General features: G+C 48.6%; 1 long non-coding RNA gene across 1 annotated transcript in view; it reads left to right on the top strand.

Annotated features, from left to right (window-relative positions):
• The window catches only part of LOC116983522, a 19120-nt gene extending 8198 nt beyond the window's left edge, over nt 1–10922 (top strand). Inside the window, exons 2-3 of the long non-coding RNA XR_004414718.1 lie at nt 9578–9583; nt 10912–10922. This is a non-coding gene — a long non-coding RNA (uncharacterized LOC116983522). The remainder of the gene's footprint in view (nt 1–9577; nt 9584–10911) is intronic.
• The last annotated feature ends 14827 nt before the right edge of the window (nt 10923–25749 follow it).

Raw genomic sequence — 25749 nt, 5'->3', positions numbered from 1 at the left:
TCTCGCTCTCTCTCTCTCTTTTTTTTTTTTTTTTTTTAGTTCCAAGATTATTCAACACATCAAATAATACAACAGATCACGTCATACACAAAGCGAAATTACATTATACCAAGTGTCATTATATTACAACATTACAATCATTATTCACAATACTCTCACCCCTCGCGGTGACCAGCGCCCACGGAATACCTCCAAAGTCCCCGTGAACACCGCATGTTCCCTCTCCAGGGACACGCTGTGCACGGACGTAGGCCCGAAAGAGGGGCAAGCAGCCGACCTTGCCTGACCATCCATCGCCTGCTGCCTGGACCCGCGTATGGCCATCTTGGCCAGGCCCAGGAGTAGACCGACAGGTAGGTCCCACCTCCCACTTGGCTCTCCCCACAACCTGCCTTGTGTCCAAACACAAGAATCGTAGGACTAAAATGTAACCAGAACTTTAGCACAACCCTTCAGATATTGATACAGGGGCAGTAGCCTCTCACACTCCATATAAATGTGGAACACGGTCTCTTCCTCGCCACAGAAAATACAGGCAGCGGACGAGTCCGTGAACCGACCTCAAAAGTTTGGTTACATGCCACCGCTCCGTGCAGCACTCTCCACCCCAGGTCCCCAATTGTAAAGGGGACACACTCCCGTGTAGAGGACCCCACTGGGGACCCTTCCCCGCCTTCAGTTGGTAACACCGTCCGCCATGGAGTGTCGGGACGGGAGACGAAGGCAAGGAGGTGCAGAATGTGCAGGAACATTCTATACAGTGAGCGTCTCTTCGCGTCACGAAACGGCACGCTATCCATCTCCGAAAGGCGGCTCAGGTTGTTGTGGAGCCCGTGCCCGAGATATGTCCCGGAACCGAGGCCCGATGAGCAGATCTGACGGAGCGGGTAAGAGTCATTCAAAACAATCTAGGCGCATGCCTCTCCTCGACACCGCCATGATTTGGTGAGGACCGGCCACTCCCGCAGCCGCAACATCCCCCTCCCCTTCGTGGAGCAACACGCTGGCTGAAAACAACCAGATTCCTCACTCTTAACACATCCCGGTAGAAAACAGGCAAGCCCCTTAGGGTCGGGTCGACTGATGCCCGCCTCTGGGAGCCGCGAGACCCCCCTTAGACAACGACCCCGTCGGAAAACATACGTGGCCCAAACGTGCCATCTGGGGGGGTTCTCTACTATACATATACCTCCTCAGAGTCCTGAGGCGGAGAGCCGCCACCTGGGTACGCACGCCATACCAAGGACTGGCCCCCTCCTCTAACGGGAGACTCAGGACCCGCTGCTGAAACCCAGTGCTTCCTATTTCCCAAAAGAAATCCACCAGCTTCATCTGTAAAGCATTTACAAAAATGGAAGGCGGGACAAGAGTAGCCAGCCGGTACCATAACATGGAGGCACCAGTGGTTTATGACCAACACCCCTCCCCTGAAAAGTAAGAACCCAAGCAGGCCGACCAGCGCCCCACCGGGCAACCACTTTCGTCTCCAACTCCTGCCAGTTTGCCGGCCAAGCATCCTCAGTGGGACTCAGGTACACCCCCAGATAGAGGAGGTGCGTGGTGCTCCACGCAAACATGCCATCTCCTCTGGCAGGGAGTCCACCTGCCCCTGACCCACTAAAAGTCCAGAGCACTTTGCTCCAATTAATCCTGGCAGAGGATGCAGCCGACGAATATCTTCTGGAATCACGCATCCTCCGCAGGTCCACCAGGATCGGTGAACATAAGGAGTACATCATCGGCATATGCCGAAAGAACCAACTCCACCCCCGGGCCCGGTAGGGCCAAAGCCTGCAACCTCCCTCCGAAGAAGACACAGGAACGGCTCCACACAGACCGCGTACAACTGACCTGACATGGGGCACCCCTGACGGACCCCCCTCCCAAAATGAAAGGGGCCAACAGCCCACACTATTAACCTTCACAAGGCACTCCACTGCAGCATACAAGAGGCGGACCCGGGCCACAAAATGCGGTCCAAATCCGAACGCTTGCAACGTCCAGAAAAGGTATTCATGCTCTACCCTATCAAAAGCCTTCTCCTGATCAAGAGACAGAAAAGCAGCTGATCTGACCAGTACCCTGTGCTAGATGAATCAGGTCCCTAAAACCAGGTGGATGTTATCCTGAATGGACCGGATCCAGGGACTGTGTAGGACTGGTCATAGTGAATCAACTGAGACAGCACGGAGCCCAGGCGATTGCCATCGCCCGTGCAAAAACTTTATACTCTGTGCATAGGCGAGAGAGACCGGGCGCCAGTTTTCAACAAGCGGAGTTCCCCCTTCTTGGGCAGAAGGACAACAACTGCTCTACGCCACGAGAGGGCATCTCCCCGGTCGCCAGGCTCTCCCCCAGAACCAACATGTAATCACCCCCCAGGATACCCCAGAAAGCTCTTACAAACTCTACCGTCAGCCATCCAGCCCCGGGGACTTACCCCTCTTGAGCTGATGCAATGCTCGAGTCAACTCCTCCAAAGATAAAGGGCCATCAAGAATATCGGCTCCTCCTCCCTATCAAAATCGGTAGACTCTCCCACAGGTCCTGCTGAGCTTCCCCACTGACTCTACTGCGGAGAACAGGGGATCCATAAAAGGACCTGACCAAGGCACTAATCCTCTCTGGATCCGTGACAGAGGAGCCATCATCTGCTAGCAGCTCCACGAGCTGTTTGCGGGCTCCCCGCCCTTTCTCCAGAGAGAAAAAGAAAGGCGAAGCTCGATCAGATCGTGCAGCATCTGGACCGCGCCCTCACATAAGCGCCTCGGGACCTCTCAAGTTGCAGTTCCTCAAGGCTTCCTTCTTCTCATGAAACACACCCCATTCGCAAGATTCACCTCCAACCTGACCCAGGCGAGACTCTGCGTCCCTCAGCACCCTCTCAAGCTTCTCAACCGCGAGTCCCGCCGCCGGTCGACCCCCACGTGTATTCCTTACAAAAAATACGGATGTGAGCTTTCCCCACATCCCACCACTGCCTAAGGGAAGAGACAGCACCTCTGCCTCTCTCTCCACCTCACCCAAAACCGATCTGAATGACTCCCGGAAACACCGATCCTCAGCAGCCGGTTATTAAAGTGCCAGTACGCAGACCCGGCGCGAGCGCACGCTGGATTAAAATCCGCACGCACCAGAGAATGGTCCGAGCATGGCACCAGCTGCATTGAGGCGGCTGAGACACGGGAAACAAACGCTCGGGAGATATATATTCGATCAATGCGGGAACCACCGCCCTCAGACCTCCGCGAAAAAGCAGTGGAGTCTGGGTTGAGGTCCCGCCACACATCAACCAACTCAAAAGAATCAATCAACCCTCTCAGCTTCTTCGCTACAGCAGGGGCACACTGAGTACCAGAACGATCTCGCACCTCAAGTGTGCAGTTAAAGTCCCCCCCAAGGAAGACACACTCTCCCCTATCAATAGTGCTCAACAGAGCACTCACCTCCTGAAGTAGGCCGGCCTGCATCGTGCCGGAGCTGGGGGCATACACGTTAATGAAATGCAACGGCATGCCATCCAGGCTCACGGCCAGATGGAGCAAACGTCCTGGCACAACTTCTTGCACTTTTATAATATTGGGCAAGAAATTCTGAGCCAACAGAATGGCCACCCCACTCGAATTTGAGCTAAGATGACTCATATAGACTTCACCTTCCCACTCCAATCTCCAGGTGGGGTTCATCACTGACAACAGTATGCGTCTCCTGCAGAAAACACACTGCAAATTTCCCCTCCCTAAGGACCGATAAAAGCTGGAATCTGCGAAACTCGCTCTACTCCCGTTTAAATTTAGGGTGGTAACTAATGTGAATGCACTGGTACATTAGTTTGAAATCCTCCCACTTCTCCTGGGCTCTGTAGCCCTCTCTCTTAGGAGCTCCAAAAGCCCCTAAGCTGGCCCTGCTCAGAGCCTGGAAGACCACTATCCTCGCTGGCAAGGATAGCCTCGAGAGTTTCAACTAAGGCCGACAGATCACCCCACCGTCTCTTAGCGGCCTCAACCTTTTTTTTGTTGCTGCAAATTGTTTTTAGGAATTCCAGCAACTCGCAGATGATAGCACTTGGTTCGTCCTTGGTTCCTGGGCTATCGGCCAAGTTTCTCGCACCTGACACAACACACTCAGCATCACCAAGGTCATTTTCAGAAGTCGAAAGACCAGAGTTCTCTGGAATTTCGCCAACCCCTTCACACAAACTGGCCCCATCCCTCTCCCCCTCCTCCGACATGTCACCACCCCCAGGATCAATGCCGGGGAAGGGTCCCGAAACCCCTATCCGCATCACGCAGCCCACTGCCTGGCTGGGCTCCTGCGCTCTGTCCTCACCCTCCACATCTGGGCCTGGGGAAGAGAAAACAAGAGGCACCCCCAGGGTCTGTGGTAAACTGGCACCCCCAGAATCCGAAAGAAGGTCGCTGCCCGAAACAACTCCGACCTCCACGGCACCCGGAAAGCACCCCCTCCACTGGCAACACCCAGAGGCTCTCCTCACCAGTCTTTTTCCTCTCCCCTGCCAACTCAGCCGGCAGTACAATACACACCTCGGCACCTCCACTGGCTCCAATATGAGCACTGATTGGGTACACCATTCCCCCCGGCCCCCGTCCCTCGGGCTGACTCTGCTCGTCCCCCCGTCTCAGGGTCCACACTACCAGGGGAGCTTACCCACCCCTCCTGCGTGCTAACACCCTTAGTAGGCCTCTGAAACGAGGGGACCTCCTCCGACCCAGAGGACGCACCCCCCAGGGGAGCCAAGATCAAACACCGATGAGATACCTCCCTCGGAGGGCCCCTGTGATGAAAGAACCTCCCCCCCGCCAGAGGACACAGCTCCAGAGGGGTCCTACCCCGTCACCTGACCCTATGGTACCCTCGAGAGAACCCTGAAGCGGAGGCTCAACCTCCACCCAGTAGACGTCATTTTCCTGACCTCCACCCACATCTGTGGTGGAAGGACTGGAAAACTGCACCCCCCTTACTTGGACTCACGTCCAATGCTCTTCCTCGCCAGGCCCAATCCTACTTTTTGTCCCCACTAGCATGCGGCGGTGTGGTGACCTCCATTAAAGAAAGGGTCTTCCTCCTCCACACTACCCCCAGCCACTTTACCACCCGCACGTGTTACCTTCCCTACTCCCGTCAGAGCCACCTCAGCTCCTTGATGGGCCACGGCAGTTTCACTCTGGGCCTCCCTGGAGCTAACAGGCAACCTCTTGGGTGATCTTTTTCTCCTTTTTCTTCCTCCTTCTTCAGCTGCTCCCATTCTCTCCTCCCTCCCCCCTGTGCCTCACCTTCAGCCACCCCCACATGTCAGAATGTAGGGGGTGGGGGCCCTCGCTGCCCGGGTCCCCAAGGCCGGAAAACTCCAGAACCAAGAAGGGCTATCCCCCGCTGCACAGGATCACCGAGGCAGTTGCCAGCAGACCCAGCCAGGTCAGCGCCTCCACCCCCCGCCCCTCCGAGGCATGACGAGCCACCGCTGATGGGCCAGCAGTGCGTTCCTGGGCCGCTGCGCTAGAGGTTCTGGCAGCGACCCCATGATTAGGACATTCCCTACGGAGATGTCCATAACCACCGCACGCTATGACACCGTGCCTTTCCCCAACTCCAACGCACGGTTCTAGGGAGACCCCTACACTCCACCCTCGAAACTCCCCTCATCGCCTTCCCCCTCCCCCACCTTCACGAACACCCTCCTTTTGAAACTGAGGAATCCCTTTTTCCTCCGGGTCCCCCCCCGGGTGCATGAGCCTAAGCACCTAGACCGCACCTCCCCAATCTGAGACAGGTGTGGAATGAGTGTCGCATCCGGAATACATTGTAGGGCAACTCCGCAGGAGAACCGGTCTCACCCTGGACACCCATGGGTCCACCTGTATATGGACCCCCCCCACTGAAATCCCCCTCTCCACCACTGTGGCCACATCCTCCCGTTCTTCAATATCATCTCAACCTTTCCCCTCTCGAGCTCGGAAGAAGAGACAATAGCCCCCCCTACCAAGAAGGGCATTCATAGCCTTCGTAATTGCTCCCCTGGACCATCTGGGGCCCAGTTTGAACCGAGATACCAAAACTGTCCCAGTCCAAGTCAACATGAGGCTAATGTTCAGATGGCCTCGCTTCCGCTGCTGATGTCGCTGCTGCGTAGCTCTCTCACCCTTCTGCCGCGCCCCCGCCATCGCCATCCGGGCAGAGGCACAAACCCAGCTCCCGTCCCTCCAGCAGCTCAGCAAATTAATTCCCAGGGACAGTCACAGTCCAAAGCAACTCCTCAAAAAGCAAAGTCCTCCAGCTGAATAAGGAATGTTCCAAACTCGTCCACGCCAGAATGCCAGGTCGCCCTTTCTTGCCGAACACAAAAGCACCGTCTTCACATTAAGCCAGGCAACACGCACTGTGCAAATGAATCTTTAGGGCAGAGAATCAGTGCCAAAACACCGCAAAGGCACCGAAAAACTTCAAACCTCGATATCCAGGCACTCTTGGCAGTCCGCCAATGACAGCCGCACCCTGCTCCCTCGACAATGCAGAAAATTATCAAGGGATTTTCGCGCTAAAAAGGAGGAGTCTTTAAAGCAATGGAAAGTTTCAACAGTCCAACAATAAGTCAGACTATGAATCCCCACTGCCTCTGTTCCTTTCCCAGCGAAAGAATCTTCAAAGGTGCTTAAAACTAGAGCCACTGGAGCTGAGAAAGACCCACAGCGCGGCCGAGTACTCTCAGGAGACGTAGAGAAGTAGAGAAGAGAGAAGGAGACGGGAGAGAGAGAGAGAGAGAGAGAGGAGAGATGAGAAGAGAGAGAGAGAGAGAGAAGAGAGAAGGAGCGGAGGAAGAGGTAGAGAGAGAGAGAGCAAGAGAGAGACGAGAGAGGAGATGAGAGAGAGAGACGAGAGAAAGAGAGAAGAGACGAGAGCGAGAGAGAGAGAGAGAGAGAGAGAGAGAGAGCGAGAGAGAGAGAGAGAGAGAGAGAGAGAGAGAGAGAAGAGAGAGAGAGAGAGAAGAGAAGAAGAGAGAGAGAGAGCCTCTCTCTCTCTCTCTCTCTCTCTCTCTCTCTCTCTCTCTCTCTCTCTCTCTCTCTCTCTCTCTCTCTCTCTCTCTCTCTCTCTCTCTCTCTCTCTCCACAATTTCTCTACCTTTCCGCTGATTAATCTCACTCTCTCCAATGCCACTCGCTCTCTTCTATCCGTTTTCCTCGCTCCGATATATCTCTGCCTCTTATCTTCCCTCTCCAATCTCTCTCTTCAATCCTTCTCGCCCAATTCCTCCTTCCCATTCCCCCCTCTCTCCGCCCAAATCTCTCTCTATTTCACTTTCACCCCATTTTCTCCAATCTCTTCTCACCATCCAACGAGATCTCTCCCCCCCCCCGTGCCCCTCTCTCCATTCTCCCTCTACTAATATATTCCCCTCTCTCCAGTCTCTCTATCTAATACCACTCGCTGTCTTCCCCCCTTCCCTTTCCTCTCGCTCCAATCTCACTCCATCTCTCCTTCTACACACTCTCTTTAATCCCCATCGCTCCAATTCCACACGCTCTCTCCTCCCCTTTCCTTTCTCCAATCTTTCTTTAAAATGTTCTCCGCCAAACCACGTCTCCTATCCATCTTGATCTCTTTCTACGCCTTTCTTCTCTCCCTCTCTCTCTGTCTCTCCCTCTCTCCCTCTCTGTCTCTCTCTCTCGCTATCTCTACAACATTCCCAGAGACCTACAGGTCACTGTGTTGGCATGCGAAACCACGATGGGTTTAACAGCGAGAGTCTACGAGCAAGGAGGTCCAACTGCAGATATTCAGACCACACCTGGAGTATTTTGTGCAGTTTTTGTCTCCTAATTTGAGGAAGGAAATTCTTGCTATTGACGGAGTGTAGCCTATGTTCACGAGGTTAATTCCCGGAATGGCGGGACTGACATATAACCATGTAATCATATAATATGATGATAGAATGGATCGATTAGGCTTATATTCACTGTAATTTAGAAGGACGAGTGGGCATTTTTGAAAAAGAAAAAAAAAGTTAAGTATTTGCTCCAGTTTGATTCAACAATATTCTGGATGTTGGGGGAATCCAAAACCAGGGGTCACATTTTAAGAATAAGGGTTAGGCCATTTCGGACTAAGATGAGGAAACAAAATGTCACACAATTAGTTGTGAATCTGTGGAATTATCTGCCTTAGAAGGCAGTGGCCAATTCACTGGATGTTTTCAAGAGAGAGTTAGAAATTAATCTTAGGGCTAACGGAATCAAGGGATATTGGGTAAAAACAGGAACGGGTTACTTATTTTGGATGATCAACCATGTTTATATTGAATGACGGTACTAGCTGGAATGGCCGAATGACCTACTCCTGACATGTTCTATGTTTCCATGTGTCTATGCTGTCTGTCCCGCTGAGTTACTCCAGCAGTTTGTACCTCCCCATGTTTCCCAGAGATGCAGCCTGACCCGCTGAGTTGCTCCTGCCCGTTATATCTCATACATAGTACACAATAACATCTTGTACAACTGCCCTATGCATAGTCGGATGCCGAGAAGTGATTAGTGGAAATCACGAGGCTGATAGATAAGGGCTAAACATTTTCCCCAGGAAAGGCATTCGCAAATTAGAATAAATAGTTTTAAGTTTAGAGTGGAAAGACTTTAAAAGGACTTGATGGACACTTGTTTACAAGGATTATTCTTGCCACATTTGGCTGGGTGCAGTCAAAAGTTTTGTTTTGCATCTTATCGAATCGAACCAGATAGTACATCACGAACATACAATCTTAGCAAACTCAAACATGATAGTTAAAGTCATAGAAGCATAGAGTGATACAGCGTGGAATCAGGACCTTCGGCCCAACTTGCCCTCACAGGCCAACATGTCCCAGCTACCCCCGTCCCACTTACCCACGTTTGGTCCATAGCCCTCCAAACCTATCCTATCCACCTACCTGTCTAACAGGTTACGTACAATACGAACATGTTTTACGTGGAGTCAAACTGAAGCACAATAGTTAAGGTCAAGCGGACGATGCAGGGTGTAGAATATAGTTCCCAGCATCGTATAGCATTCGTTCCAGAAACAAGGTCCAATGTCCACATTGGGGTAGTAGTTAAATCTACAGTACCCGGGCTTATGTACAGATCTAAAGAAGGCTGACAACAGAAAGGATGAAGCTGTTCCTGAGTCTGGTGGAGCGAGCTTGCAAGAGAACGATATTGGTCAAACGTTGACAATTGGAAGAGGAATTAGGGTGTCCGTCCGACAGCCTGTTTCGTTGATGTGCCACTACGAATCTATGAACCAAATTGCAAGAGACTGATTCCAGACATTCATCTCCAAAGAGGAAGATTAGTTGTAACCGATTTTTGAATACTAAATGTGAGAGTTTCATGTCTCTTCCAACAGAGAGGGAACACTTGGAGAGATAAAGAGCATCGCTCTAAGACCAGACTCCCAGAGACAAGAAGCCAGCTTGGACCTCAACGCTCACCGACAAAACATGCGGGGTTTTGCGTTGTCTCTGCTCTTTTCGCTGTGTTTGGACCGTAAGTATCTACTAATATCGGGCATTCGGCATAATCGTAAGAAACTTGTGCAAGTTTATGTCATGTATTCATCCAAGAGAGACAGAGTCGTAAGCATAGAGTCATACAGCGTGGAACCAGGCTCTTCGGCCAAGCGACCCACAGCAGACAACATGTGACATGTGCAGTAGTCATACCCGACTGCGTTTGCCCCAAGATAGACACAAAATGCTGGAGTAACTCAGCGGGACAGGCAGCGTCTTTACAAAGACGGTTCGGGTCGAGACCGCTCTTCAGACGCAAGGGGGTCCTCCATTTCGCCCAAATCCCTGTAAAACCATCCTATCCGTGCACATGGAATTATGGAGAGGGTCAGAACTGGACCTAGGGTTGAGATTTTTGATTGGAGAAAGGCTAACTTTGCGGAGATGCGAAAGGATTTAAAAGGAGTAAATTGGGACAGTTTGTTTTATGGGAAAGATGTGGAAGAGAAATGGAGGACATTTAAAGGGGAAATTTTAAGAGTACAGAATCTTTATGTCCCTGTTCGGTTGAAAGGAAATAGTAAAAATTGGAAAGAGCCATGGTTTTCAAAGAAAATTGGACACTTGGTTCGGAAAAAGAGAGAGATCTACAATAATTATAGGCAGCATGGAGTAAATGAGGTGCTTGAGGAGTATAAAGAATGTAAAAAGAATCTTAAGAAAGAAATTAGAAAAGCTAAAAGAAGATATGAGGTTGCTTTGGCAAGGTGAAAGTAAATCCAAAGGGTTTCTACAGCTATATTAATAGCAAAAGGATAACGAGGGATAAAATTGGTCCATTAGAGAGTCAGAGTGGACAGCTATCTGCAGAGCCAAAAGAGATGGGGGAGATATTGAACAATTTATTTTCTTCGGTATTCACCAAGGAGAAGGATATTGAATTATGTGAGGTAAGGGAAACAAGTGGGGTAGCTATGGAAACTATGAGATTCAAAGAAGAGGAAGTACTGACACTTTTGAGAAATATAAAAGTGGATAAGTCTCCAGGTCCGGACAGGATATTCCCTAGGACATTGAGGGAAGTTAGTGTAGAAAAAGCAGGGGCTATGACAGAAATATTTCAAATGTCATTAGAAACGGGAATAGTGCCGGAGGATTGGCGTACTGCGCAGGCTGTTCCATTGTTTAAAAAGGGGTCTAAGAGTAAACCTAGCAAGTATAGACCTGTTAGTTTGACTCAGTGGTGGGCAAATTAATGGAAAGGATACTTAGAGATAATATATATAAGCATCTGGATAAACAGGGTCTGATTAGGAACAGTCAACATGGATTTGTGCCTGGAAGGTCATGTTTGACTAATCTTCTTGAATTTTTTGAAGAGGTTACGCGGGAAATTGATGAGGGTAAAGCAGTGGATGTTGTATATATGGACTTCAGTAACGCCTTTGACAAGGTTCCTCACGGAAGGTTGGTTCAGAAGGGTCAATTGTTTGGTATTAATGGTGGAGTAGCAAGATGGATTCATTGCTGAATGGGAGATGCCAGAAAGTAATGGTGGATGGTTGTTTGTCAGGTTGGAGGCCAGTGACAAGTGGGGTGCCACAGGGATCTGTGTTGGGTCCACTATTGTTTGTCATGTACATCAATGATCTGGATGATGGTGTGGTAAATTGGATTAGTAAGTATGCAGATGATACTAAGATAGGTGGGGTTGTGGATAATGAAGTAGATTTTCAAAGTCTACAGAGAGATTGATGCCAGTTGGAAGAGTGGGCTGAAAGATGGCAGATGGAGTTTAATGCTGATAAGTGTGAGGTGCTACATCTTGGCCGGACAAATCAAAATAGGACGTACATGGTAAATGGTAGGGAATTGAAGAATGCAGGTGAACAGAGGGATCTGGGAATAACTGTGCACAGTTCCCTGAAAGTGGAATCTCATGTAGATAGGGTGGTAAAGAAAGCTTTTGGTGTGCTGGCCTTTATAAATCAGAGCATTGAGTATAGAAGTTGGGATGGAATGTTAAAATTGTACAAGGCATTGGTGAGGCCAATTCTGGAGTATGGTGTACAATTTTGGTCGCCTAATTATAGGAAGGATGTCAACAAAATAGAGAGAGTACAGAGGAGATTTACTAGAATGTTGCCTGGGTTTCAGCAACTAAGTTACAGAGAAACGTTGAACAAGTTAGGGCTTTATTCTTTGGAGCGCAGAAGGTTAAGGGGGGACTTGATAGAGGTCTTTAAAATGATGAGAGGGATAGACAGAGTTGACGTGGATAAGCTTTTCCCACTGAGAGTGGGGAAGTTTCAAACAAGGGGACATGACTTGAGAATTAAGGGACAGAAATTTAGTGGTAATATGAGGGGGAACTTCTTTACTCAGAGAGTGGTGGCTGTGTAGAATGAGCTTCCAGTGAAGGTGGTGGATGCAGGTTCGTTTTTATCATTTAAAAATAAATTGGATAGTTATATGGACGGGAAAGGAATGGAGGGTTATGGTCTGAGTGCAGGTAGATGGGACTAGGGGAGAATACGTGTTCGGCACGGACTAGAAGGGTCGAGATGGCCTGTTTCCGTGCTGTAATTGTTATATGGTTATATGTGCAAATGCTTCTTAAACGGTGCTATAATACCAGACTCCACCAACTACTCCGGCAGCTTGTTCCAATAGACAATAGACAATAGGTGCAGGAGTAGGCCATTCGGCCCTTCGATCAGTACCGCCATTCAATGTGATCATGGCTGATTATCGTCAATCAATACCCCGGTCCTGCCTTCTCCCCATATCCCCTGACACCGCTATCTTTAAGAGCCCTATCTAGCCCTCTATTGAACGCATCCAGAGAACCTGCCTCCACTGCCCTCTGAGGCAGAGAATTCCACAGACTGACCACTCGCTGTGAGAAAAGGTGTTTCCTCGTCTCCGTTCTGAATGGCTTACTCCTTATTCTTAAACTGTGGCCCCTGGTTCTGTACTTCCCCAACACCGGGAACATGTTTCCTGCCTATAACGTGTCCAAGCCCTTAACAATCTTATATGTTTCAAAGAGATCTCCTCTCATCCTTCTAAACTCCAAAGTCTACAGAGAGAGCCCAGCTGCTCCATTCTCTCAGCATATGACAGTCCCGTCATCCCGGGAATTAACCTTGTAAACCTACGCTGCACTCCTTCAATAGTAAGAATGTCAATCCTCAAATTAGGGGACCAAACCTGTAAATAAGACTCCAGGTATGGTCTCACTAGGGCTCTGTACAACTGCAGAAATACCTCTTTGCTCCTATATTCGATTCCTCGTGTCATAAAGGCCAACATGCCATTCGCTTTCTTCACTGCCTGCTGTAGCTGCATGCTTACTTTCATAGGCTGATTTACAAGGACTCCCAGATCCCGTTATACTTCCCCTTTTCCCAACTTGACGCCATTTAGATAGCAATCTGCCTTCCTGTTTTTGCTACCAAAGTGGATAACCTCACATTTATCTGCATTAAACTTCATCTGCCATGCATATGCCCACTCCCCCAACCTGTCCAAGTCACCCTGCATTCTCATAGCATCCTCCACCCAGTTCATACTGCCACCCAGCTTTGTGTCGTCTGCAAATTTGCTAATGTTACTTTGAATCCCTTCATCCAAATTATTGATATACATTGTGTTTTTTGCGGGGGGTTTAATATTTTTATTAGAAGCAAGTGTACAAAAATATAACCAGCGGCTTATGACATAAAACAGTTATTGTACAGCTTCGATTTTAACTTTTAGCTGTAGTTAAGAGAAAAGAAAGGACAAAAGCAAGAGAGAGAAAAGGCGGAATGTGCAAGGATAGAACCCCTAGACTACCAACGTGATGTAGCCAAAGAGTGAGTAAATAAAAAAAAGAAAGAATAGAGATATAAAAAGACAAAAAAGAAAGAAAGAGAAGTGATGATACACCTTCCTCGCATCCCTCCCCACCCACCTCACCCACCTCACCCAGCCCGTGATTTGATTTAACTCCAAAGTTGCGTTCTACCATGCTATCCTTGCAGTCAATCAGTATATGGTGTCCATGTCTTTGAAAATTTATCTGTTTTTTCTGCTAAGACAAGTCTAATATTTTCAAGATGTAGCGTCTCCGACATGTTTGTGAACCACATTTTAAGAGTAGGGACAGATGTCTGTTTTCAAAATTTGTGTGTTAGTTGTTTCGCCGTTATCAGGCCATAATTAAGGAAACGTCTTTGAAATAATGATAACTCAGAGGATATATATTGCAAATAGCTGCGGTCCCAGCACCGAGCCTTGCGTTACCCCACTAGTCACTGCCTGCCTGCCATTTTGAAAGGGACCCGTTATTCCCTACTCTTTGTTTCACGTCTGCCAACCACTTCTCTATCCATGTCAGCACTCTACCCCCAATACCATGTGCCATAACTTTGCCCACTAATATCCTATGTGGGGCCTTATCAAATGCTTTCTGAAAGTCCAGGTACACTACATCCACTGGCTCTCCCTTGTCCATTTTCCAAGTTACATCTTCAAAATATTCCAGAAGATTAGTCAAGCATGATTTGCCCTTCGTAAATCCATGCTGACTTGGACCGATCCTGTTACTGCTATCCAAGTGTTCGGCTATCTCATCTTTTATAATTGACTCCAGCATCTTCCCCACCACCGATGTCAGGCTATAATTCCCCGTTTTCTCTCTCCCGCCTTTCTTAAGAAGTGGGATAACATTAGCTACCCTCCAATCCGCAGTAAATGATCCTGAGTCTATAGAACATTGGAAAATTATCACCAATGCATCCACGATTTCTAGAGCCACTTCCTTAAGTAGTCTGGGACGCAAACCATCAAGCCCTGGGGATGTATAGAGTTCCAATAGAGTTAGATTTACGTTGTTCTTTGGGCTAACGGAATCAATGGATATGGGGGAAAACAGGAACGGGGTACTGATTTATTGTGATCTGCCATGATAATAATGAATGGAGGCGTGTGCGGGCGTGGCGTTGAAGGACGAGATGCCGAATCGAATAAGTGGAAGCCAAATAACGGAACGGAAACGACGCCGGAAAGCCAAATAACCGAAAGCATACGACGCCGAAAAGCCAAATAACCAAATAACTGAAAGGGCGGGACGCCTAAAAGCTAACTCACCGAACGGATGCAACGCCGAAAAGCCAAATAACGGACATAACGTCCCCGGGGGGCGGGACCTGTCAGCGATTGGTCCAGACCCCCGCGTCCATCATATAATTGGTGTACAAGGCATTGGTGAGGCCAATTCTGGAGTATGGTGTACAATTTTGGTCGCCTAATTATAGGAAGGATGTCAACAAAATAGAGAGGGTACAGAGGAGATTTACTAGAATGTTGCCTGGGTTTCAGCAACTAAGTTACAGAGAAAGGTTGAACATGGCTTTATTCTTTGGAGCGCAGAAGGTTAAGGGGGGACTTGATAGAGGTCTTTAAAATGATGAGAGGGATACACAGAGTTGACGTGGATAAGCTTTTCCCACTGAGAGTAGGGAAGATTAAAACAAGGGGACATGACTTGAGAATTAAGGTGACTGAAGTTTAGGGGTAACATGAGGGGGAACTTCTTTACTCAGAGTGGTGGCTGTGTGGAATGAACTTCCAGTGAAGGTGGTGGAGGCAGGTTCGTTTTTATCATTTAAAAATAAATTGGATAGTTATATGGACGGGAAAGGGATGGAGGGTTATGGTCTGAGCGCAGGTATATGGGACTAGGGGAGATTATGTGTTCGGCACGGACTAGAAGGGTCGAGATGGCCTGTTTCCGTGCTGTAATGGTTATATGGTTATATGGTTATATGGTTATAATTGGCCGGGGAGACGGGAGGGCGGGTGTCATTTCCCCACAGAAGACCGCCCGGGGCTGGAGGGTGACTGGGCTCTATGAAACCGAGCACCAAGATGAAAGCGGCCGAAGGAACTCATCCCACGGGACAGCATCTGGCCGGGAGACACTCTCACCCCGGGGTCAGCGCTGTCCGGCCACGGCCGCCCTCCGCCTTGCGGCCGCACTGTGACGGCCTGTGGGCAGCGGACATCCGGGGACGAAAATCCGGCAACGGCCCCGTCAGCTGCAGCAGAGTTGGGGACAGTCTGGTCCTTCCGCCCACCCAGCGTCACTGACGGGGATGCTCCGCCAACGGCATCCCACCCCCACACCAGGGCGATTCATCAGGCGGCATCTGTGGAGGGAATGGATTAGGAGTTCTTTAATAGGAAGGGACTTTAGATGCAGTTGTCTTTGCCAAACGCAAAATGATTTCGAGGATGCCAAGAGAGAGATCCACTTTACTATGGCTGCAAGTGCCTCGGGCCATCTGTCCGCGAGGCCGGGGGGGGGGGGACCAATCACCCGGTGTGGCTGTCGGGGGGTGAATCTCCCCGTGTGTGGGTCGGGGTCCGGGTGTCGGGGGGTGAATCGCTCTGGTGTGCTGATAGAGTGCCGGTGTGGTGGTAGGGTGCCGGTGTGGTGGTAGGGTGCCGGTGTGGTGGTAGGGTGCCGGTGTGGTGGTAGGGTGCCGGTGTGGTGTTAGGGTGCCGGTGTGGTGGTAGGGTGCCGGTGTGGTGGTAGGGTGCCGGTGTGGTGGTAGGGTGCATCGCGGTCAGTGACTCAGGGTAGGCGGAAGGACCAGACGGTCCCCACGTTTTGATCCCCGTGTGTCCGCTGCCCGGAGCCACGGCCCCGCGTGTGTGTGCGTTACCGACCCACAGCCCGTCACATTGCGGCCGCACGGGGGAGACGAGGCGGATGGCGTTCGTGGCCGGACCGCGCTGACCCTGCGGGGAGAGTGGGGGCTGTCCCTTCGGCCGCTTACTCCTTGGTGCTTGGGTTCAGAGTGTCCAGTCACCCTCCAGCCCATTGTAGCCTTGTGTGGGGAAAATGATCCCTACATTCCCGTCTCTCCCGGCCAGTGATGTGATGGACCAATCGCTGACAAGCTCCGCCTCCCGACGACGTTATCTTCTCCACGCTGTGTCCGTTCGGTTAGTTGGCTTTTCGCCATTGCGCCCTTTCTGATATTTGGCTTTTAGGCGTCATAGTCTTTCGGTTATTTGGCTTTTCGGCGTCTTTTTCGTTCGGTTATTTGTCTTCCACTTCTTCGTTTCGGTTTCTCGTCCTTCGACGCCACGTCCGGGTACCGAATGGAGACATTGGCTCGAAGGGTCGAATGGCTACTCCTGCACCTAATTTCCATGATATTCTATGATATCTATAACATACAGCCTTGATGTAAAATCCATCAGCTTCCTATTGCATTTCCCCGCCAACCTTAAACCAGAGTTATCTGGTTCTCGGTTCCCCTACTCTGGGCAGGTGTGCGCTTACCAGTTCGTTATCTTTAATTATTTTATACACCTCGATAAGGTCACCGCTCATCCGCGTGAATTCAAGAAAAAGAGGCATCGCCTGCTCATCCTCATCCTACTGTCATCTGGTTTATCGATTCCCCTACTCTGGGCAAGAGAATGGGCGTTTACCCCGTCTATTCTTTTCCGGAATTAGTACATCTCTACATGGTCCCCTCATCCTCCTGCGTTCCAAGGAATAGAGTCCCAGCCTGCTCAACCTCTCCCTATAGCTCAGCCCCCTCGAGTCCTGGCAACATCCTCGTAAATCGTCCCTATTTCCAGAAATATGCCAACACAGGGAAGGTAACAGGAATTGCATTGGAGATGTGTGGATACGTCGCTTTGGGAAGTGTTTGGAGAATATGTAATGCAGTATAGTACGGTTACAGGCCCTTATATCCACAAAGTCTGCCGAACGCGATGTCCTTCAATTAATTTCGGATGTCTGTACGCGATCAGTTTGCACTATATATATGTGCCTATCCACAATGCTCCTAAACTCCACTCATGTATCTACGTCCACCGCCCTCACATGTAAGCGCGATGTGTGACCCACACGTATCGTCAAACATTTGCCCCTCTCACACCAAAGCCCTGGTTGAAATTTACAAGTCGTCCTTAAATACAGAAGAGGTGCCGGAAGACTGGAGGGTGGCAAACGTTGTATCTGTTTTGAAGCAGGAAAATGCTGGGAACAATCGGCCGGTGAGCTTAACATCTGCAGCTGGTAAGTTGCTGTAGAGTATTCTGAGGGATGGGATATACAGGCAGTTGGTTGGGCAAGGGCTGATCAGGGATAGTCAGCATTATTTAGTACGTGGGAGGTCCTGTCTCACAAATCTGATTGATTGTTTTTGAAGATGTGACCAAAAAGATTGATGAAGGCAGAGCTGTGGATGCTGTGTAGGCCTTGCCTTAATAACCATAAACCCCCGTGGCGACTGTAAATGACTTTAGCTTACGCACTCACCGAGCTTCAGTGATAACAAAGCGAGTCTTCCAGACGTTGATTCTTGATTCATTTGCTTTTAATAAAGTAATACAAAGGAAAGACACAGTTCTCACACTCATTGCTCTTCCATTGCTCTATATCATAAACTCGTTTGAAATCTGTAAGCCATAGCTCAGCACATGGTTCAGTGCCTGTGGTTAAAAAAATTATGACATCTCAGTGCCACAAGGTTTAAACTGCAACTAACCAGAAAAGCCCCGAGCTCCACAGGAAGCCACGCCCCTCCACGTAAGCATGCAGGTAACAATTAAAGGCAACTCGATAGAATTAAGAAAATGCTGATCATAGCGAAATGACTCAAACAATAAGAGATTGAAAACACGTTTCCCCGACCCCCTCCCCCTTCCCCCACAAACTGGAGAACATTTATACAACATTTAAAAACACACTAAGAATAACAATAAAAGACGAACAAACAGACAGACTGGCGGGGCTGCCAATCGTGCGGCGCCCCCTGGCGGTGCATTGTAAGGCGTTCGACAAGGTTCCGCTTGATAGGCTGCTCTGGAAGATTAGATCCCATGAGAGTCAAGGAGTGATAGCTGAATGGATAACAAATTGGCCCCATGGATGGTGCTTCTCAGACTGGATGGCTGTGACTCAGGTTTCGGTGCTGGGCCCGTTACTGTTTGTCATCTACATTAATCATTTGTATGAGAACATACAGCGCAAGTTTAGCAAATTTGCTGATGAAACAAAAGTTAGTGGTTTGCAGTAAGTTAAGATGGTTATTTAAGAAAGAGCTGCAGAAGCTGGAAAAATGAAGGAGGCTAAAAATGCAGGAGAAACTCAGCGAGTGAGGCAGCATCTATGGAGCGAAGGAATGGGTGACGTTTCGGGTCAAGGTGTGGGGGGGGGGAGAAAGAAAGGGGCGGAGACAGTGGGCCATGGCTGAGCTGAGAAGAGGACGGGAAGGAGACAGAAAGCAAGGTTGTGAACGATAGCAGCAGGATCTGGATATATTGGTCGGGTGGGCGGAGGAATGGTTGATGGAATCTACAACATCTACAGAGAATGGTTAGGTGTTGCATTTTGGGACGTCGAACCAGGGCAGGGCCTACACATTAAATGGTATGCCAAATGGGTAGTGTTGTAGAGCAGAAGGATCTAGGAGTACCGGTGCATGGTTCCTTGAAGTTCGAGTCGCAGGCAGATAAAGTGGTCAAAAATGGGCTAGTGGAGGATGGGCTAGTGGAGGATGGAGTTAAAGGGAAAGGGTTTCTTAAATGTGTGAGCGTAGAGACAGAGGGGTGTAAAATGAGGGTAGAAGCAATAGGTAGCAAGGTGAAAAGTAAAAGTGGCAGGCCGGAAAATCCAGGGCAAAAATCAAAAAGGGCCACTTTTCAACAAAATTGTATAAGGGGTAAGAGTGTTGTAAAAACAAGCCTGAAGGCTTTGTGTCTCAATGCAAGGAGCATTCGTAATAAGGTGGATGAGTTGAATGTGCAGATAGCTATTAATGACTATGATATAGTTGGGATCACGGAGACATGGCTCCAGGGTGACCAAGGCTGCGAACTGAACATCCAGGGATATTCAATATTCAGGAGGGATAGAGAGAAAGGAAAAGGAGGTGGGGTAGCGTTGCTGATTAGAGAGGAGATTAACGCAATGGAAAGGAAGGACATTAGTTTGCAGGATGTGGAATCGGTATGGGTAGAGCTGCGAAACACTAAGGGGCAGAAAACGCTGGTGGGTGTTGTGTACAGGCCACCTAACAGTAGTAGTGAAGTTGGAGATGGTATCAAACAGGAAATTAGAAATGCATGCGACAAAGGCAAAACCGTTATAATGGGTGACTTCAATCTACATATAGATTGGGTGATTCAAATTGGCAGGGGTGCTGAGGAAGAGGATTTTTTGGAATGTATGCGGGATAGTTATCTAAATCAACATGTAGAAGAACCAACAAGAGAGCAGGCTATTTTAGACTGGGTATTGAGTAATGAGGAAGGGTTAGTTAGCAGTCTTGTTGTACATGCCCCCTTGGGCAAGAGTGACCATAATATGGTTGAGTTCTTCATTAGGATGGAGAGTGACATTGTTAATTCAGAAACAATGGTTCTGAACTTAAAGAAAGGTAACTTTGAGGGTATGAGACGTGAATTGGCCAAGATTGACTGGCAATTAATTTTAAAAGGGTTGACGGTGGATATGCAATGGAAGACATTTAAAGACTGCATGGATGAACTACAAAAATTCTTCATCCCAGTTTGGCAAAAGAATAAATCAGGGAAGGTAGTGCATCCGTGGATAACAAGGGAAATCAGGGATAGTATCAAAGCGAAGGATGATGCGTACAAATTAGCCAGAAAAGGCAGCATACCGGAGGACTGGGAGAAATTCAGAGACCAGCAGAGGAGGACAAAGGGCTTAATTAGGAAAGGAAAAATAGATTATGAAAGAAAACTGGCAGGGAACATAAAAACTGACTGCAAAAGTTTTTATAGATATGTGAAAAGAAAGAGATTAGTTAAAACAAATGTAGGTCCCTTGCAGTCAGAAACGGGTGAGTTGATCATGGGGAACAAGGATATGGCGGACCAATTGAATAACTACTTTGGTTCCGTCTTCACTAAGGAAGACATAAATAATCTACCGGAAATAGCAGGGGACCGCGGGTCAAAGGAGTTGGAGGAATTGAGTGAAATCCAGGTTAGCCGGGAAGTGGTGTTGGGTAAATTAAATGGATTAAAGGCTGATAAATCCCCAGGGCCAGATAGGCTGCATCCCAGAGTACTTAAGGAGTAGCTCCAGAAATAGTGGATGCATTAGTAATAATCTTTCAAAACTCTTTAGATTCTGGAGTAGTTCCTGAGGATTGGCGGGTAGCAAACGTAACCCCACTTTTTAAGAAGGGAGGGAGAGAGAAAACGGGGAATTACAGACCAGTTAGTCTAACATCGGTAGTGGGGAAACTGCTAGAGTCAGTTATTAAAGATGGGATAGCAGCACATTTGGAAAGTGGTGAAATCATTGGACAAAGTCAGCATGGATTTACAAAAGGTAAATCATGTCTGACGAATCTTATAGAATTTTTCGAGGATGTAACTAGTAGCGTGGATAGGGGAGAACCAGTGGATGTGGTGTATCTGGACTTCCAGAAGGCTTTCGACAAGGTCCCACATAAGAGATTAGTTTACAAACTTAAAGCACACGGCATTGGGGGTTCAGTATTGATGTGGATAGAGAACTGGCTGGCAAACAGGAAGCAAAGAGTAGGAGTAAACGGGTCCTTTTCACAATGGCAGGCGGTGACTAGTGGGGTACCGCAAGGCTCAGTGCTGGGACCCCAGCTATTTACAATATATATTAATGATCTGGATGAGGGAATTGAAGGCAATATCTCCAAGTTTGCGGATGACACTAAGCTGGGGGGCAGTGTTAGCTGTGAGGAGGATGCTAGGAGACTGCAAGGTGACTTGGATAGGCTGGGTGAGTGGGCAAATGTTTGGCAGATGCAATATAATGTGGATAAATGTGAGGTTATCCATTTTGGTGGCAAAAACATGAAAGCAGACTATTATCTAAATGGTGGCCGACTAGGAAAAGGGGAGATGCAGCGAGACCTGGGTGTCATGGTACACCAGTCATTGAAAGTGGGCATGCAGGTGCAGCAGGCAGTGAAGAAAGCGAATGGTATGTTAGCTTTCATAGCAAAAGGATTTGAGTATAGGAGCAGGGAGGTTCTACTGCAGTTGTACAGGGTCTTGGTGAGACCACACCTGGAGTATTGCGTACAGTTTTGGTCTCCAAATCTGAGGAAGGACATTATTGCCATAGAGGGAGTGCAGAGCAGGTTCACCAGACTGATTCCTGGGATGTCAGGACTGTCTTATGAAGAAAGACTGGATAGACTTGGTTTATACTCTCTAGAATTTAGGAGATTGAGAGGGGATCTTATAGAAACTTACACAATTCTTAAGGGGTTGGACAGGCTAGATGCAGGAAGATTGCTCCCGATGTTGGGGAAGTCCAGGACAAGGGGTCACAGCTTAAGGATAAGGGGGAAATCCTTTAAAACCGAGATGAGAAGAACTTTTTTCACACAGAGAGTGGTGAATCTCTGGATCTCCCTGCCACAGAGGGTAGTCGAGGCCAGTTCATTGGCTATATTTAAGAGGGAGTTAGATGTGGCCCTTGTGGCTAAGGGGATCAGAGGGTATGGAGAGAAGGCAGGTACGGGATACTAAGTTGGATGATCAGCCATGATCATATTGAATGACGGTGCAGGCTCGAAGGGCCGAATGGCCTACTCCTGCACCTAATTTCTATGTTTCTATGTTTCTAAAAGGATTTGGCACTTTGGACTTCATCAGTCAGAGTATTGAGTATAGAAATTGGGAGGTCATGTTGCAATTGTATAAGACGTTGGTGAGACCACATTTAGAATATTGTGTTCTTGCAAAAATATGGTTTGGAAATATACAGTCAAGCTTGAACGGGTTCAGAAAAGATTTACGAGGATGTTGCCAGGACTGAAGGCTGTCAGCAATTGGGAGAGGTTGCGTAGGCTGGGCTTCTATTTTATGGAGCGCAGGAAGATAAGGGGTGAGCTTATAGTGGTGTTTAAGATCATGAGATGAATAGATCGGGTAGAGGCACAGTCTTTTTCCCAGCGTAGGGGAATCGAGGACCAGAAAACATGGGTTCAAGGCGTATGGAACAAGCTGCAGAGGAGGTAGTTGAAGCTGGGGCGATCCCATCGTTTAAGAATCAGTTAGACAGGTACATGGATAGGACAGGTTTGGAGGGATGTGGACCAAGCGCATGCACGCGGGACTACTGTAGCTGAGACATTGTAGGCCGGTGTGGGCGTTTGGGCCGAAGAGACTGTTTCCACACACTATGACTCTTTGATTATAATAACAACGCCGGTCTGAGAGTAAATGACCATCTCATCCGTCTGTGCGATTCAGAGTGAGCTCTCGCTCCTTCAGCGAAAAATCAATTTTGTCACCATGTTTAAATTAATAATTAAATGTGTTTAATTACACTTTGCCATGCTCCAAAATAATATGCCAAGTATTCCTTGACAAAATGTCCAGCCTCTCCCCTCTATCTCTCGTCTCCATCTCTCTACCCCTTGCCTCCTCTCACTCTCACTCTTACTCTCACCCTCTCATGTTGATAAATTTTAGGAGCAGATATAGACCATTCAGCACATCAAGGCTACTCCACCATTCAATCGTGGCTGATCTATCTTTCCATCTTAACCCCACTCTCCTACCTTCTCCCTATAACCTCTGACACCCGTACATTTTCGTCCCCCTCACTCACTGGTTCTTGCCTCCCTATCTCTCTTGGCCATTACGATCTTCACTTTAACTTTCACTTCTGCTCCTGCTTTTTCTCTCATTTATGCTCTCCACCTTCCTGCTCTCTCCTCCCTCTCTTTGTAAATCCAACCTCGTTCCCACACGTTCTTTACCCCATCAATCATCCCTCTGCCTCCCTCCCTCACGCTCTCCCTGCCGCTTGCTCTGTCTCTACTTCAGCCCGACGGGTTTATTTTTCCGCTGCTCTCCCCACCTCTCTCTACACTACATCAATCTCTCACAATTCTCTTCCACTCCCGATTCCACCGTCCACACCCGACACTCTCCTGCCCCACCTTTCCCACAATGTGCCATTACAGGTGGATGAGATAGTGAAGCAAGCTTCTGTCCTGGCAGCCCATCACTGCCCATCTCCCCGTCACGGCACAATGCCTGGCAGCCCATCAGTGCTAACAGTAGTAGTTAACAAATCGTTTGTGTCTGATGGCCGTGCAGTGGTTGTTATCCATGCTGGTTTTGTCAAAAAATCCACGTGTCAAATTTTTTTTTTCATCTTTATTTAACAAAGCGAGTTTGTATTTCCGTATGAAATACGGGAAATTAACGCGCCCCCCCCCCCCCCCCCCCCCCCCCCTTAGGCGCGGGGCCCAATTGTGAGAAATCGGTCCAATCGGCTTAAAGCCGGCCCTCATTGTTGGGGCACTTCTGGAGTTTAGAAATGCGAGAGTCTCCAATTATTGCAACAGACTAACTGGGACAGAGTCTCCAGGTTAGATATTTTGTTTGGCATTGGGAAGTCTGATCACTTTGTCCCCCCTGTCTTTGTTATTCCTGGGATTTCTCTGTGTAAGTGGCTGCATGCACAGGGGAAACAGTTCAAAAATAGAGGCAAATCACAGGCAGACTTTACTCAGAGCTCCCATGGATTTTGAAGCAACAGCAACAAACAGAAGCAGGAGAAAACACTGATTGACTCTAGCCCGAGTGCGAGGAGAGTTAGTTCAAATTCAAGTGAGTGCATTGTCATGTTTCCCTGATAGGACAATGGAATTCTTGCTTTGCTTCAGCACACACAACAAAGTAGGCATTTACTACAAAACAGATCAGTGTGTCCATATACCATTATATAAATATATGCACACATGAATAAATAAACTGATGAAATGCAAATAACAGAAAGTGGTTATTAATAATCAGAGTTTTGTCCGAGCCAGGTTTAATAGCCTGATGGCTGTGGGGAAGTAGCTATTCCTGAACCTGGTCGTTGCAGTCTTCAGGCTCCAGTACCTTCTACCTGAAGGTAGCAGGGATATGAGTGTGTGGCCAGGATGATTTAGGTATTTGTTGATACTGCTAGCCTTTACGAGGCAGCGACTGCGATAAATCCCCTCGAATCAAGCCACGATACAACCGGTCAGCATGCTCTCTACTGTGCACCTGTAGAAGTTAGAGAGAGTCCTTCTTAACAAACCGACTCTCCGTAATCTTCTCAGGAAGTAAAGGCGCTGATGAGATTTCTTGATAATTGCATTAGTGTTCTCGGACCAGGAAAGATTTTCAGAGATATGCACGCACTGGAATTTGAAGCTCTTGACCCTTTCAACCATCGACCTGTTGATATAAACGGGACTGTGGGTCCCCATCCTAATCCTTTCAAAATCCACAATTAAAAGTGAGTCACAGGGGGTAAACAGTTGAAAAGGAGACGCAAAGCACAGGCAGACTTTACTCAGGATCTCCCGTGGATTTTGAAGCAACAGCAACAAAGGGGAAAACACTGATTGGCTCTAGCCCGAGTGGGAGGAGAGCTAGAAGTGGGTCAGAGGGGGGAAACAGTTGAAAACTGAGGAATTTGGTTTGTAAATTCGTAAATTAGGCAATGTATTGATTAATACAAGCAGAACGGGTCTTAGGGCGCAGCCTTGTGAGGGAAATGCCCTGTGAGAAATGTGTGAGTCTTTGGCTCGAGAGTCTTCGGCGAGGAGGCTGAGGAGAGGAAGCTTCAAAAAACGCTGCAGAGGGAGAGACGAAAGAAGGAGATGTCAAGCAAGATGATTCAGTGTGATGCTTGCAGTATGTGGGAGGTCACGGACACTGCTGGTGCCTCTGGCTGCTACAAATGTGAGAAAAAGTGCATTCAGGTAGAGCTCCTGAAGGACCGTGTTGGGGAACTGGAGAAGCAAGTGGATGACCTCAGGTTCGTCCGAGAAACAGAGTCGGTCCTCGATAAGTCCTACAGTAAGATTGTTACACCTAAGGTACTGGAAGAGAGAGAGTGGGTGACGGTAAGAAAGGGAGGGAAACATGGAATGCAAATGTCCCCGGGTGTTGTAGCTCTTGTGAACAGGTTCACCCACTTAGAAGCCGCCGGGACAGAAGACGTCTTCGCACTGAGCGGCAGACTGGCTTGCGAAGCAAAAAGGGCTGTTGAGCCAAAACCAAAGTGGCCAGCGTCAGGCAACTCCATTGCAGTTGGAGACTCCATTGTGAGAGGTACGGACAGGGGTTTCTGCGGCAACAGACGGGATTCGAGGATGGTGTGCTACCTTCCTGGTGATCCAGGATGCCATGGACAGATTGCAGAAAATCCTCAA

Source organism: Amblyraja radiata, chromosome 18 (assembly GCF_010909765.2).
Source record: "Amblyraja radiata isolate CabotCenter1 chromosome 18, sAmbRad1.1.pri, whole genome shotgun sequence".
Lineage (NCBI taxonomy): Eukaryota > Metazoa > Chordata > Chondrichthyes > Rajiformes > Rajidae > Amblyraja > Amblyraja radiata.
This window is presented reverse-complemented; position numbering and strand designations above follow the sequence as displayed.